This window comes from Leptinotarsa decemlineata, unplaced genomic scaffold (genome assembly GCF_025532065.1).
Source record: "Leptinotarsa decemlineata unplaced genomic scaffold, Ldec_3_MD MMD2_tig00026330_RagTag_RagTag, whole genome shotgun sequence".
In the NCBI taxonomy this organism is placed as follows: domain Eukaryota; kingdom Metazoa; phylum Arthropoda; class Insecta; order Coleoptera; family Chrysomelidae; genus Leptinotarsa; species Leptinotarsa decemlineata.
This window is the reverse complement of record NW_027412690.1, coordinates 1,163,344-1,180,328: the sequence shown is the minus strand read 5'-3', so window position 1 is coordinate 1,180,328 and position 16,985 is coordinate 1,163,344. Positions and strand designations below refer to the sequence as shown.

At 36.9% G+C, this 16,985-nt stretch overlaps 1 protein-coding gene across 5 annotated transcripts in view; it reads left to right on the top strand.

The window, feature by feature from the left end:
• LOC111501902 (transducin-like enhancer protein 4) overlaps positions 1-16,985 on the top strand; it is a 361,306-nt gene that overhangs the window by 156,735 nt on the left and 187,586 nt on the right. The window contains exon 1 of one of the 5 annotated variants that reach the window (XM_074183018.1): positions 15,254-15,401. The exons of the other annotated variants lie outside the window; for them this stretch is intronic. The gene's annotated coding sequence lies outside the window, so the exon portion shown is untranslated. Of the gene's footprint in view, positions 1-15,253; positions 15,402-16,985 lie in introns of those variants that run through there. 5 annotated transcript variants of the gene reach the window in all.

Genomic DNA, 16,985 nt, shown 5'->3' with positions numbered 1-16,985 from the left:
GTTTTGTATGAAGAAGGTGTTGAATGAAGTGAGTTTTTATTTGAATATTTTATCAAAAACAATCCAAAGTACATGCAGGTAAACTTGTGTCAGAATCATTGAAAGAAAAAAATGAAGATAAATTAAAATCAATAATTAATCAATAATGATTTTTTAGGAGGTATAGGACTTGATTTTCAAAAGAACACACAAATTTGAAAAAATCAATGAAATCTTTATTGAAATCGATAGAACGATCAATATAATTCAATGTTTAAAGATGATTTCATGCAATTGTTGTCCGTGGCTCCGCTTTAGATGGCCCATGCGCAAGGTCCAATTTTGGCACCCTCTCTCTAACATATCGACCGGTATTTCACGAATAAATGATTCAATATTGGCTTCCAGAGCGTCAGTCGTTGCTGGTTTATCCCTGTAGACTAAGCCTCAACATGACCCCTCAAAAAATAATCCAAAGGCGTTAAATCACATGATCTAGGCGGTTTACTGACGGACCCCAAACGTGAGACAAATTGTTTACCGAAGGCGGCTCCTAATTGGGCCATTGTTTTGCGTGTCGTGTGGCATGTGGCACCGTCTTGTTGAAACCACATGTCAGGCATGTCCAATTCTTTCATTTTGGACAACAAAGAGTCGTCAATCATCACAGTAACGTTCGCCATTCACAGTAACGTTCGCCATTCACAGTAACGTTCCGTTCAGTAACATTGTCGTCTTTGAAGAAATACGGCCAGATGATGCCACCGACCCATAATCCACACCAAACAGTGACTTTTTCGGGATGACTTTTTTCGGTAGCTCTTGCAATGCTTGTGGCTGGTCTTCACTCCAGATGCGGAAATTTTGCTTGTTAACGTATCCATTCAGCCAGAAATGAGCCTCGTCGCTGAACATATTTTTTCAATGAAAATGTGGATTTTTCTCCAACTTTGCCAGCGCCCTTTCACCAAATGTTAGACGTTGTGGGAGGTCGTGTGGCTTCAATTCTTGCACCAGCCGTATCTTATAAGGTTTTACACCCAAATCCTTTCGCAAAATTTTCCAGTTAGTGGAGTAACAGAGGCTCAATTGCTGCGAACGGCGGCGAATCGACATTTCACGGTCATCACGAACACTTGCGGATACAGCCCCAATATGTTCTTCGGTCCTCACTCTACGTATGAGTGTTGGTGGTTTAATGTCCAATAATGTAAACTGGGTTCGAAATTTAGTCACAAGCTTTTGAATAGCTCCTTCAGTAGGCCGACGAAACTGCCCATAAATTGGAAGAAGTGCACGATGCACTTTCTTCACCGAGCGTGAATTTTGATAATAAAATTCAATAATTTGCTAGCGTTGTTCATTCGCAAGTCGATTCATGGTTAAATTATAGACCAAACTGAACAAGTTTGACAATGACACAAGACACGGTTCACGCGCGATCTGTCAAAAACAGTGTTGCCAAAAAGATACTGGCAAAAAAATCACTTATTATTACGAAACTATACGATATCCCATCTGTTTCTTCGAAGTGTATTCACAAAATATGTTGAAATGTGTAACTTTTTGTGAATTGGAAACGGAAATTTTTTTCTGTAAAATGGATTCGCTGTCACTCTAAATGTAATATAGCGGACTGCCCAAGGTTGCGGATTAGTTTTTATGCATCCTCCAAGATATGGGTTTCAAATGAAAAATAAAATGATGTCAGTCTATGTTATTTTATGCACTCCCATGATATGGATATCAAATGAAATGGGTCAAGCAGAAAAAATCGAAATGCCAGTAAACAAGATGGCTGCAATGACAATTCTAAAGAATGGTAATTTGGCAAAGAAGAATCCATAGGCGTAACAACATATTTTCCTTCGACAAACTCCTAAATGGGTGAATCATAACCGCAGCCAAGAGCATCTGGTGTGTTAACCCCCTCGGGACACTAATGCCTGTCTCCTTCCTGACGGCCCAAGTGTGATCCAAAGCAGAGGGTCGCAGTCGAGTTTGAACGGGGTCGAGAAGATATCCAAGGAGGGTGTGTTAATTGCCAGCGGCACGTTCTACCGAACCCTCTTACCTAATGTTGCCTCCTGCATGTTTGCATATGTAAGCGTCGTGTGTTTGTTAGGGGATGGTTCGCGACAAGAGCAAACATTTAATGCCCCCCGAGACTGGATTTGGATGCGGGCGAAAGTTTAATTTCGGTGTTTGGTCGTATGATGGAAATTTGAGGTTTTCGACTTGATGGTCGGGTGTGGAGGAATAATGACTCTGGTATTGTGTAGGGAACAGTTGATGGTTAATGTTCAATTTATCATCCAAGGGTCTCGCAGGATTCTTAGCAGACCAACAAAAATGACGGATATTTATATTCGAGGGATTATGGGATGATCTTGAAAACTCGAGACCAAACACAGCTATTAATATCCACGGTACTTTCTGGTAATCTTGGTCCGTTATTACATCAATATTATAGATAGCAGCACAGATCTTCTACTGGAGGAATAGACTGACATCTACGACAGAAAATATGATGGAATGAAATAAAACTGGGTAGAATCGATTGCTGAAAATATACTAGTTTACCCCTTTGTCGATTCTGCTGAAACTTTTTCTTCGAATGTGTTTAGGTCTACATATGGTAAAGAAGACTTTAATAGCAGATATGCGATATAGCGAGATATGCGAAAATTTGAAGTAAGGATTAAAACTATTTCAACTGAAAAACTTCCATCTAGAGAAAACGTTTCAAATTTTGTCATGAGACACGGATACATGTTAAATGAACAAATTTGCACTGAAAAAAAATATCCTGCTTTCACTTCTCCATTTTATCAGGTACAGAAGATGTTACGTTATATTCACAAATCACAGTCCTCTTCAGTTGCTACTCTACAGTCCAATCGAACAATAATATAAACCACCCCTTTCCTTTTCTGTCTCTCTTCGCCCATAAAAATATAGCTCTAAAGCGGCAATGAATTGATCTCGCCTGAAATTAATTAGCACCATTAAAGGGAAACGCTCATGATCTCCTGAACGCGGCACAAAAAGCGAGGGAGGTTTATTTGACCGCCGCTCGGGGAGATGAACTAGGGTGGATCGGACGCCAACATCGCCGCGTCTCGGCTTCACTGAAATCATCCGGATTTAGGCGGGTGAATATGCTGGCGTTACAGGAAAGAAGCCGATTTTAAAATTGAAAGAAGGTACGCTTGCTTGGCCAGGTGTAATCAGCATTCTTCAATAATAAATACTCATTTTAAGTTGTCCTTATGTGCGTGGGAGGAATTGCACGTTACATGGTAAAACCTTGTTAATCCTCGTATCGCACAGGCTTCGACTTTGCGGGTTCTTTCGTAAAGGGAAGCTTAAAGTAAAATACCATGATTTTTCCACTCTTTCAGGCATATGGAGAACCTAAATGTAGAGGTTTAATAAAATGGTTAAGGCTTTTGCGGCCGAGGTTTTCAGTGTCACTATTTTACAGGTTTAAAGGCCGTGGATTTTTTGAATTTCTTCCCGACGTTTCGCTGGCGCGAGTGGCTAGCTTCTTCAGAGGTTTATACATCCTGAGTTATCTCCGATGACTAGATATTACGGCTGCGTACCGCTTATTTATGTTGATTCCTCAGGTAGTTTGATGTACTTATACCTGTACCCGGCCTAGATTACATGATTACGTGTTAATGTTGTCAGAAAAAAATTCCAAAATCTACGGCCTTCAAATCCGGAAAATAGTGACACTGTGGAAGTTTAATTTGATATTTTTTACAAAAGATTATTGAAACATGTCGAGGTGTTGAAAATAACGGTTTAGGGTTCGGAAAAAAACTCCAGTAATATTCAAAACTCTGGTTCTTTACATTTCACTTATAATCCACTTATATATCCACAAGTTAAAACTGGGATTCTACCCAGTTAAGAAGGCTGCAAAATAAAACTGTGGCAGGTAGGATGCAAGTTCTGCTGAAAAAACGCAAACCTGGAAAGATGAGTACGCCAGTTGATACATGACATTGTGGGCGGAAGTATATACCTTGAGGTAGTCAAGTAGTTAATTTCTAGACATGGTTGTGGAGAAATAGATGATGCAGAGCACCCATAAGATGGAACAGTATTTTTAATTAGTTAGAAATGGGTACACCATTTGAAAAAGTATATATGACAGGATTTGTCGTTTCCTTCAAAAATGAATGGAAGATAGCATTTAATTCCAGATCCAGAATCCGAATCCAGATATCAATGAAGAATGTTAATGCTTCCAGTGAGGGGTGTGAAGAGAAAAGGTAGAATCCCTTTGCTGGTTTTGGGCTGCGTGAAAGTTATTATAAAAAAATCTATAAAATAAATCGATGCTTCATGTAAACGCCCATTTCCTCGAGAAAACTTATGGTGAAGAAGTGCAATAGCCACAGTTGATACCACTCAAATTTCTAGCAATTACAAAATTGTTTGCCTTGATTTTTTCCACTATTTGGGAGTCGAGCGTTCCACTTTTACTGATGATCACCTGACCTAATACCATTAGGTTTACTATCTTTTCATGTTATTGTTCTTATCTTACTGAATTTTAAAGAACAGTTTGAAGAATTCTATTTCGAACTTGGAATCGAAATATTTCACAAGATAATTGATACACTGAATTCTTTTCAATCGATTTATTCTCAGTGTATACAGATAGTAAGCAAATGAAGTATACATTCATACAACTCTCTGTAAAAACGAAAAAAAAAGCCTCATCCCTTGTCATACCATACCAATTTTCCCCGTCTATCGAGGGGTGAAGCGAACATCGATTTGCACGGCTCGTGATCACATCAGTGGCCACTTTCCTGAGGCTGCGGGCTCAATGTTACACAAAGGCTCTCGCTCTTCCTTCCCTTTTTTTACTCTCTCTCCGCTTTTCGTTTCTCTTTCTCACACCCTTGTACACGCTCGAGTCCAATTTATTCGCTTCATTGGCGTACCAAAAACAAGGGGTGCTACGGACGACGGACGTTGATGAGATTTCGTTCTGGGGGTTTGGGATGAAATACGAGGGCGCGAGGGTGTTATTGATATTCGTGTTATTGGGAGACTTTGATTTTCGTCAACGGATAATTTGCTACGAACTGTAAATATATCGAAAGTAAACAACGGAGGTACCTCGAGGATCAATCCTTGTGCCGTTAGTGTTGCTTTGATCGAACCGTTTTAGTTCAATAGCATAAGTAGTTATTCTTATGGTTATTCAAGAAAGCTTCACCTCATTTTTCTGCAAGTTATAGTTCTATTGAGTATAGAATTGTTATTGTAAAATAACACTTTCATTAATGATGCCATAGTTTTATTTTTCAATAAATGTTCAATACTTGTACAATTAGACCAACAAATAGCTTGGAGCTTGCAAATTGACTGCATTTGTAGCAGAATTGGCAAGCAATATTTTGTTTTTTGGAAACTTTCATAATATTTTATATCGCACACATTCAGTTTTGAAATGTTCAATAGCATGCTGATAATTGCTCTAGAATCATTGATATATTTGTTATGCAGAAAAGATCAATCATAACTATGAACTTCATGCATACCTGAGATTCACGTAGATAGTTATTTTCAGATAATTGGAATCCTAACCGTCATATCTTTGAACATTTTATACTGTCTTAATTATATTAAATCTCAACCTCACATCAGTTTTCTAGTTTTTTAATAGAACTTGTTATTCGGAATGTCCAGAAACTTTTCATGAATGCAAGCACCATTACACCATAGAACATTTTTGCACTGTACGGAGAATTTTGATGGCCAGCAATCATTTGAAAACATAGTTCAGGATGAAACAATTTCACTTGGTGAATTATATTCAATTCATATTACAAGGTACATGCGTTCTGTTCTAATATTTGTCCTCACCCAATTTGATAATATGGCCAGGAAGCATCAACCTTTTGTTCGATATGATACTTTGCATATCACTTTATGAGAAAGTTCTTGATACCATGCAGAAAAGCTAGAAAGGCGAAAACAACAAAATATAAAAACACGAAACGAACGAAAATACCATTTTGTCTTCAATTGAAACAAGTCCTGATCGATTACATACCGAAAATGAGCACTTAACACCCATCTAGTCTTCCAGCTTACTCACAGAAAATAACTTTAAGGAAGGTGATGGAAACGAATTTTGGATTATTCTAACCTCAAACTCAGTATTCATTTTGACTCGCCGACCTACCTTATATGCATTTGCGACTTGTATAAACCAGCTGAGGAAAGAAAATATATCAATAATCAGCCGTTGAGGATTGGAATGCATGAATGCAATTTTTAAATTAAAAATGCATGTCGAATGGTTGGTATATAAACCTTTACTATCATTATTAATCTAAATTCACCGCCATTTTCAGAAAACCGCCGTTACCGACATACGTGACGACAGTAATTCGCGGTACTGAAATTTATTTATTCACAATTAAATCGAATCTCAATTATTCGAACCTAACCCACCTCAAACCGCTCTGCAATTAGCTCTAAACGCAACTGCGTGTATCGAACGAACCGGTGATTTATTCGCTGTCGTTTATTTGCATTTTACCCACGATTCGCGATCACAATGGCGCCGCGGATTTTTTACCTGTAAATTACAAGGTGTGTTGCTGTTTTACATCGCGGCGAAAATACCACCGGCGATTTACTGCTTGGACTTTCCAATCATTCGGAATAAATAATTCATTTGGAAATAATACAATAGAAGAACATTTAGAAAATTTCATTGTCCTTGCTTGAAACCGTTTTATATGTTATTGACACGTTAGTAAGTGTTCTACAGTACATTTTTTTAATGTCCCCCCACTTTTATTTTTTGAACGGGTCAAGTCAAAAATTTGAAATTTGGGATATTGAAATTAATGCATGAATACTTTATTTTGAAGTGAAATTGACAGATGAAACTTTCACGATAGGGACATGGCGCCATCTGGGAAAAAAATTTAATGAAAAGGGGAGTCTTGTGACACATCATTTTGAAGCTTCTGACGAATACTTCACAACCCTAGAACATGAAGTCAATAACTTCACCTACTACAAAATGGCGGAACATTTAACAATTTCCTGAAGACAAACACATTATTATCGATATTTCTAGAAATATTCCTTTTTATCTGCTATAAGGCAATTCCAACAACCCGATAAGGTTTGTTGAGTTATTTTTTGTTAATAAAAACGAAAAAAATGTCAGTACGTCATCATTGTTCAGTTAGAATACTCCCATTTAGTTTTCGGTTTCACTAGTAGAAAGGTACCACGTCAACAATCTATCAATATTGCGAAACCATATTGTAGTACCTCTATTTATTGATCAAAATTCAACAGGAGAATTGTATTGTAATATGCTGGAAACTACTATTGACCCTCTCATCACTGAAATCGTGAAAGTGAATTCTAATGATTTCGATATGGATATTGTATTTCAACAAGATGAAGCACCACCACACTACTCCAGACAAACTATTTGGACACTACTTTTCCCGGTCGTTGGATTGGCCGTCGAGGTCCTACAGAATGGCCAGCCCGCTCGCCAGATTTGACACCTTTGAATTTTTTTTATGGGGCTATTCGAAGCAACCAGTGTACAAAACTGAACCTGCTTTAATATTGGATATCCGGCAGATAATAATAAATATTTGTAGAGATATTGACGTTACTGTGTTCGAAAATGTTCGACGTGAAATATCGGGTAGGCTGTTCATATGTCAAGAAATTCAAGGCAACCATTTGGAGCATCTTCTGAACTGACCTCAAGCTTATTACCTCATATTATGTAGTTAAATGTCAATGTATTCGGGCAATTATTAAAAGTTCCTCTATTTTGTAGTAGTTGAAGATATTGACATTATATTCTAGGGTTGAGAAGCATTTATCAGGAGCTTCAAAAAGATGTGTCACAAGACCCTCCCTTTCCATTTGATTTTTTTTTCCAGATGGTGCTCAGTCGCTATCTTGAAAGTTTCATCTGTCAATTTCACTTCAAAATAAAGTATTCATTCATTAATTTCATTATATCAAGTTTCAATTTTTTGAGTGGGCCCGTTCAAAAAATAAAGGGGAGGGACATTAAAGAAATGCACTGTATATTTATAATCTTTGTGATATGTCATACTTATTTGGTATCCATAAAATACTTTTCTCGGTAAGAAATGTCTTGCCAGTATTTTTTTAAATCAAGTGAAAAATATGGTCGTGACGTCAGTAACATTTGATATGAACTTGGCAACACCGTAAAACTTTTTCATGTTGCATAATTCAGTTTTCTTCTTCTTCTTCTTCTTGTATTGTGACTGCATGCGGCATTACCAATTTGTTTTTGAGGTCGATTTGATGCTTACCGGAACTGCCGTTTTTCGCACGGATACAATCGTTAGAAAGTGATCTGACTATAAGATTTTTATTGTTAAAATAAACTCTTGAAATTACTTCTCCCATTGATGAAACCCATTGCAAAAACAATCCCACATACAATCAATCACAATCCAGCAATTCTTCGATCGGCAAAACAAACACAAAACTGCGCTCGCCAATATTAAAAAAGATAATTCCTCTGGCGGAAATACAGCCCGTGTATTCATCGTGTTTCGAAATAATCAAACAATTATTCATGTTTTGCACTGACAGGCAATCAAACCGAACCGAGAATTAATAATTAAACAGACAGTTATTCGAGGCGCACGAGAACATAATGATAGGTCACGTTTTGATGGCGGATAAGCCTCCCCTACGTACGAGGGTGCTACACACACCCCGAGGTTTATCTCTGCTGGGTTATTTATCTCGCTCCCCATCTTCCATCGCTCATTGTCTAGATCCTTTCGGTTGCTTGTTTCGAGATTACGTGTCAGTCAAGTATTACCGACCACAAAGAGACATAATCACCAAGATTTGGTCTTTATAAGAAGCGTTAGAACTTCATCGGAATAGTACCTATATTTTTGTCGTGTCATGAACCGTTATAATAAATGTAAAGTTATCACTTTGAGAGTGAGATTTAAGTACAACTAACGTAATTTAATTAGAATTAATCGGAGCTAAGTTTTTACACCGTCACGAAAAATCGATACCTTGAACTTAGCTTCTTCTTCTTCTTTAATTTATATGGCCGTTGCTTCCCAGTCAGCACATCTGGCCAGACTCCTCCTATCCATAGTGAACAGAAGCTTCGTCCGGGTGCGCAGCTTTCTTGCTCAAGGCAATGCTGCCACTCTAAGTTTTCTCATTCACTTTTTCTTTAAAAAACACTTCATGTTTTTACTAGGGGCCGCCAGTCCTGTCAATATGACTTTCACAAATAACACATCTATTATCGCATTGACGACCTCGTCGAATCTGTCGACATCCAGCCTGGTTACTGGCGTAGGAGGCCGTCAGTTCTTACTTTTGGACTCCACTCCGACCACGACATCCACGCATCATTTTTGAGGTCGGTCGTTATCGGCTCAACAATTCTCGGTCGTTATCGGCACAACCATTCTCTGTCGTTTCCAAAAAAAAAAAAATATCAACAGAGTAGCAATAAAGACATCTACGTATGAATATACTCAATTAAATGAGCAGTTACATATTCTCAGGGACAGCCAAGCTCAACTCAGGGCATTAATGTTTCTAAAAATGAGTTCGAAACTGATTTAGGAATGCCATGAATAACTAGAAGAAGTTGCACGCAGGACCAGATTGAACCTATATTGAAAGGTAGGACGCATTGGAAATGTGAAAGCTGAGTGTACCAGACAATATAATTATCTCCATATATGGTTCTAAACCAGCTGTCATTGATATTGAATTGAGTCGACACGTGGCATAGTATACAGGGTGTCTCATATAAAACTCCGCGGGCAAATATCTGAAAAATGAGAAGGCAGATGATTTTGATGTCAAAGGGTTCTCTTATTTGCGAAGAGATCCAGCAATAGGCGTCATCAATTAGGGCGTCGCGACACCGACGCCAATTTTTTTAAATGGTAACCTAGATTTTCCGATTCGTTTTTGGATTCTGCATTAAATTCTGAATTCAGCCATATAGCACACTTGTAGTTTTCCTTGAATACTGATGAAAAAAGGCAATTTTATTGCATATTAGAAAGAATAAGTCAAAATGAATGCAATAATACGAGTTTAATAAAATGAATCCATTAGTTATGATTTCATTGTCCGTTCAGTTTCATCTAATTGCGTATTTCTGTACAAATTAAAATGAATGTTTCAAATTACCAAAAAATATGTTACTTTGATTATAACTCGACTAACATGATGATAACGAAATCAATTAGCGATAACAAGAATCATTTTAGTAAGTGTTCGAACTGCCTCCCTTCACGTAGAATACATCCCGATTCGTGACAGCTAAAAGCGTCTCTCGCGTTATGGAAACATACTATTTTTCAAATCCTCTACATTTTGTAGACGTTGCATATAAACTAAGTCTTTGAGATATCCTTACAATAAGAAATCTAGTAGAGTAATATCTGGACTTCGAGCTGGCCATGGTATTGGACCCTTATTTCCAATACATTTCTCATTAAAAGTATCATCCAAATATTGGGTAACTATTCTATTATTATGTGGAGGTGGCCCATCTTGTTGAAACCACATATTCAGTCGAGTTTGAACTGGTAAACTCTCCAAGAGATTCGGCAACACATGTTGTAGAAAAACCAAGTACCTCTCCTCATTGAGAATTCCTTCGAAAAAATGAGGTCTTATCATATTAGACTGAAATCTCGTTTTTTGCACCCAATGAGGGTTCACGTCAGACCAATAGTGATAATTATGTTTGTTTATTATACCTTTATAATGGAAACGACTTTTATCACTACATGATATTTTTTTCAGAATACGACTGGGCAACCATGCAATAAAGTTTAATCTTCTATCAGCATCTCCTGAATATGGAGATATATTTTAGTTATTGAAAATAAAACATGAAGATTATTACCTGGATGTAGTCCTTGAACCAAATGTATTTTGAATGGATGGAATTTGTTTTTTGACAAAATACGATGTATTGGCGATTTCAAAATGTTACAATGCATTGCTACTATATGGTTCCAACACCATTTGACCTAGCACTGCAACACTGTGATTCTTATAAGTAGCCGTTTTTTGTTTTTTTTCCCTTCTGTTCATTAAAACATCCATTTCGTGCCAAAGATTTGGCTAAGCCAGCGAATGTTTTGTCTGACGGTAATTTTCTGTCAGGATACCGATTACCGTATATTCTCACTGCTTCTTTTGAATTCCTTCTTGCTTTGCCATAAATACATATCATATCCAACTTTTCTGCATTTGAAAATTGAACCATTTTTCAATTTTACGAAAAACCAACACAAAACTGAATACACTTTCGTCAAATCTGACAGGTCTTCTGACAGATCGAAAAATACATTATTGCATTTATTTTGACTTATTCATGGCCCTCTATAATACCCAATAAAATTGCATTTTTTCATCAGTATTCGAAGAAAACTACAAGTGTGCTGTATGGCTGATTTCAGAATTTAATGCAGAATTTAAAAACCAATTGAAAATACTGGCGTCGGTGTCGCGACGCCCTAACGGATGACCCCTAGTGCTAGATCACTACGTAAATAAGAGGACCCTTTGACACCAAAATTATCTGCTTTTACAAAATATGGATATTTTTCATTTTTTAGATATTTACCCGCGGAGTTTTATATGGGACACCCTGTATATAACAAAAGGAAAACTAGGTAAATGAATCTAGGAGCACACACAGAAAAACCTCTTTGAGGGGACCTCTTGAGAAGAGAACTGGATTACGTACGCACTATCAAAGGACGAAGTAAGTTCGTCATATCTTCACTGATTGAGAACAGAACTCTTTCATTTGATGAACTGCGTTTATGTGGAATAAACCTGAGAAAGTTTTTTTTAATGGATTTAATCTCCAACGATTCAAATCTAATGTGAATCGCTACTTTCTCACATGCCGCTTTCAGAGCGCCTTAAGTATCTTCTTGTAGTGCTTGTGTTTTGGCCTTAAAAAATAATATGATGACGGACAAGCATTTTATGAACAACAAAAATTTTGATTTGGCTCTTTGGTAACACATAATATAGCATGGACATGTATTTTTTAATATACAGCAATCTTCAGAGAAAACTGCTCCTATACATGTAGATGCGTTGAAAATAACAGTTGGATCTTTGTGAAAGAATTCAAGTTCTCTGAGTAGTTTTAAAGTTCTCTTTAACTACTGCGAACTAACTACGCGTGGTTTTCTAAAAGTACATTTTCATGAGATACCGCAAGCTGAATACCAATTTAACAAATTCGTAATATCTGCTGGAAGTTTTGAGGTAATCGTACAAGCCATCACCAGAGTTGTTACCTAATACAAAGTTGCGGTTTGCTATTCCGTGTAGTATATCTTCCAACTCAAACAAGCCGGAAGTGAAATTAAACATGATTAACATATCATTTATATTCATGACGTCATGTTAATCGCAGTTGCAGAATGAGGTATCGCGGAACATTTCCACCCCACGTTCTGTACCCAGACAACTCATGCAATATTCCTGCAATCTGGTGTAATCGTTATATTATCCTTCATGGGCAACTAGGCGGAACAGGGCCGTATTTGTGGCTTGGGTGAGAGTTTTATTTATAGCAAAGTATCAAAGTATCAAAATAGTTTTATATTGTTTATTCATGAAACACATGGATGATAAACCAGGACCATTTTCACACATGCTCTCAAATCCCGTCTGTTTGTTTTCGGAAGTTTTCTCCATATTCAGTGTTGATGGCATCGTGTAAATCTAGACGTTAAATTTGTAGCCTCGACCTTGGAGTGGCTACAAAGTTTCTCATTCAAAATAACGAAAAACTCAAATCCGTCATATCTAGTATAATCTGAAAATAGTGAACCGAGAGGGAGAAAAAGAAAGATGAGGAATGAAATGTTTGAAGAGGAATGCTACAACATGTTTATATGTTTGTTGAAGGTTAAGGGGGATCATATTTTGATAGTGATTTCGATTCGAATGAAAATTTAACTAGTTTGGTACCGAACTTTCAGAAGTTTTCATTGAAGATCATTTCATAATGTAGGCAGCACTTCTAGACATAGGATTCCTATATCAGATGAAAATTCCTGTTAGAACGGTATAACTGCTATCAATCTATCCATCTATATATCTCGCAATCTTTTCATCTATCCGTTTATTCTTTTATCTATCCAGCCACCTATCCGTCTGTGCTATGCTAATCATAATTCCACGGTGGGTAAAAGGTACATGGTGATAAAAAATCCTTCAATCTATCCTTTTCGTTCGGGAAGAGAAAGAAGTCATTTGGTGCCAGATTAGAATTGTATAGTGGACTTCCCGATGACTAAATTTTTTTTAGTAATCAAATATTTGTGGTCTCTTGCAGACAAAATGTGTGTCAGTTTGATGATCTGACGAGGTAGTGAAACACGAGCTGTGTAGCACAAAATTGTAGATACTACTGAATTATGTTTGAGAAGATCGCAATCACAAACTGCAGTCACTATGTACAAAGGTTGCCTGCTGCAGACAGGTTCTAAGCTTTCCACCTAGTTTACAACTCTCTGAAATATCGACTTAAAATACCTTCTAGGCTTCCAGCGCCCTTCTACTAGGATCTATTGTGTACTGGTATGTTACCCACTATGGAAGGATTGTAATGGAAAGGTATGCGAGTAGAAAAAACATCTAGTCTGCCATCGCCCATCCCGGCTTCACTGTGTTCGAACCCTTATAAGCGCCTTTTGAAGCACCCGTATAATATTTTTTATGTATTAGCTTGTTCCAGTTGTTGTAATATTTACACATGGAACTAATATCTTAGAATGATTATCAGACTAATAGTATGTAACATAATGGTATTACATTATTTTTGCATAACGTTTTTCGGACGTCTTCAGTGTGAAGGAACGTTGACGACTATGTATTTTCCTTCATATCAGCATTTCACAATGTTGAACAATACGGTCTACATTGCTGAAAGTGCATCGAGGCACTCCTGTTCTGATAATCCACGTCGAAAGTTATAGTAGTAAACCGCTGTATGGCAATTTTCATACTTGTTTTAATTTTTCTACTGAGACATAATCAGTAAATGACTGTTATTTAAAATTATGGAAAATAAATATTACGCTATTTATTTATCACTATACCAGCACTATTAACAACTGAATAATTCGACATCAGCTTATATCAATTCAAATACTCAAACATCTTGATCCGGCTCGAAGGTCCAATCCCATGAGAAAGAGGGAGTTGAGTCGCTATTTGTATGTCGAGTAATAAAGTTCAGTTCAATCGACGCTATTTATTTATCACTATATCAGCGCTATTAACGACTGAATAATTCGACATCAGTTTATATCAATTCAAATATTCAAACATCTTGATCCGGCTCGAAGGTCCAATCCCTTGAGAAAGAGGGAGTTGAGTCGCTATTTGTATGTCGAGTAATAAAGTTCAGTTCAATCGACGCTATTTATTTATCACTATACCAGCGCTATTAACAACTGAATAATTCGACATCAGGTTATATCAATTCAAATATTCAATCATCTTGATCCGGCTCGAAGGTCCAATCCCTTGAGAAAGAGGAAGTAGAGTCGCTATTTGTATGTAGAGGAATAAAGTTCAGTTCAATCGACGCTATTTATTTATCACTATACCAGCACTACCAACAACTGATTAATTCGACATCTGCTTATATCAATTCAAATATTCAAACAACTGTAAATATAATGAAAGTCGCGAGAAATTTACAAAACGTTCTAGAGGTTATGATTTTTCTAGTTGACACGTTTTCTCGCCAGGCTATTTTTTCCTAAGAGGGCATAGTTATTAATGTTCATTGAAATTTTCACATCATTTATACAATATTTTATGATATAATTCGAAAGTTATTAGAAGAGTAATTAATGTGAGATATAAGTATAGAAGAAATAGTGAAAACAGCACTGCGCAATAAGAGATGGTGAACTCACCTCTCGAGCGTTATACTACTGCGCATCTAAGAAACCAAGCCAGAATGGTCTGTAGACATCCTTAACAAGTCGTAGCTCAAACTCTTGTTCTATGTGTCTGGGTGAACGTTTTCCTAAGAAAAAAAACCGTATGGACGATAAGTTTCCGCTTGTCAAGTCCGTCCCTGTAAGGAGAGAGAGACGGATATGGAACATCGTAAGTTGAGTTGTTTGAAGATAAACGAGCCACATTTTCATCACAGATAATACTGAGGGTAAACATTGGGCCGTTAGTTTTGTTAGTTCAGCAACTCAAATAATTTACCCAATAGAACTGCCGGAGTTAGTTTGTACGGGGTGCGCTGGGAACGGAGACGAGGAAGAGAGTGATGACGAGACACACTGTGTGTACCGACCACGGTGAGTCAATATTTAGTCATATAGAAAGACGGCTGTTATTAGGAACGCTGGTATGTTGAGGAGAGTGTTTGCATAATGCTTTCTGCGTTGAGTATTTTTAATTACTCAACGCGGTCTACCTCTTATATTTACAAGCGGTGGTCAATAGAAGGTTGAGTAGGAAATGTCCCCGATTCTTCAATAGGTCCACGTTGGAAAAGTTAGATACGATTTTTTTGTTTCTTCGTAGTTTGATTTCAGTGCAAGGGAGTACCAATGAGGTATCCTACAAGGGTTCTCTTTGAGCCGCAAGTTTTGAGTCATGTTCCAGATTCAAAATTGTTCACCAGATAAGCGTTCTCACATTTACGACAGTGTTTCTCTCAGAAAGCCTCAGTTTTTTTTTCTCAGAATTTTGAAAATTTGTTTATTTTTTTCAAATAGAAGATCTACAATTCGTTATTAGATAGCTAGGTGTTCATTAGTTATATACTGCGGGCATTGCGAGTTATACCTAGTAAATATTGTGTCCAGTGAATATTACCCTAAAGTACTAAAAAAGTCAATTTTGTTCATGGAATCGTTTTCATCATCAATAAAAGTAAGATTTTGAAAAATCAAAGTTAGAATGTACATTTTAAAGAGTCATTGATAATATTTTTCCGTAAAAAATGTCTGAATGTTTTGGAAAAGCAGTGAATTTAAATGGCTCAAGAAACAATAAGGCAATAAAGAATTGCTGGAAGTTCGAGTAAAACTAAGTTCTCATATATTTATGTACGAAATAGTTTTATTTAATTTATAACTATGAATTATCTCATTTATAAACTTATTTGAATGTTGAATAGATCGAGAAGGAACATAATTTCGATGACAGTACATGATATTGAATTTGGGATTTAATCATATTCATGATTGTGAAGTAGATATTTTTTTTTGCTATTTACGAGTATGCTAATATTATTCTCTCAGTAAAGTAGCTGCCCAATGTGGTAATATTTTAATATTTGTTGAAAAAATTTTATTTTCACTTGATATCAGGTAATCATGATAGCAATAGCTGAATAGCACGATATAATGATTCCGTTAACAAGTGATTTATTCAGGAGTTTTTCCAAAAGCTTAAACATTTTTTAATTTCATTTATTTCAAGTATTCTATTAGACAGCATGCCTTTTGCCTGTTAGATCACAGACCTGAATCCCTGCTGTAATCTTGATAATTCATAATTCAAAGATTTTAATAACGCTTTGAAATGGGCCCATCCTAGTAAATTTTGCCATGAGTATGAAATCCTTCCTTCAGTCCAGGTGCTTAGTGCTTGTTTGGCAAAGCCTGGGGCGATGTCAATGACATGTTCCAGTCCGATGAAATCGTTTGCAAGCACCCTCCTCTATTAAGGAGTCAACAGCATCATTAGCTTCCAGGCCAATATTGCCAGGGACAGATACAATTTGTTGAGTCTTCGTATTGTGAAAAATCGAGTATCTGTGAGGTTGGTTTGCAACAGTCTTTCCACACACAATTCATTGGCGTAGATTTCCGCTCGAAATATGGTCATATAGGTCCCTAGGCTGGTCGACATCTCTGTCTGCGACTGTATAC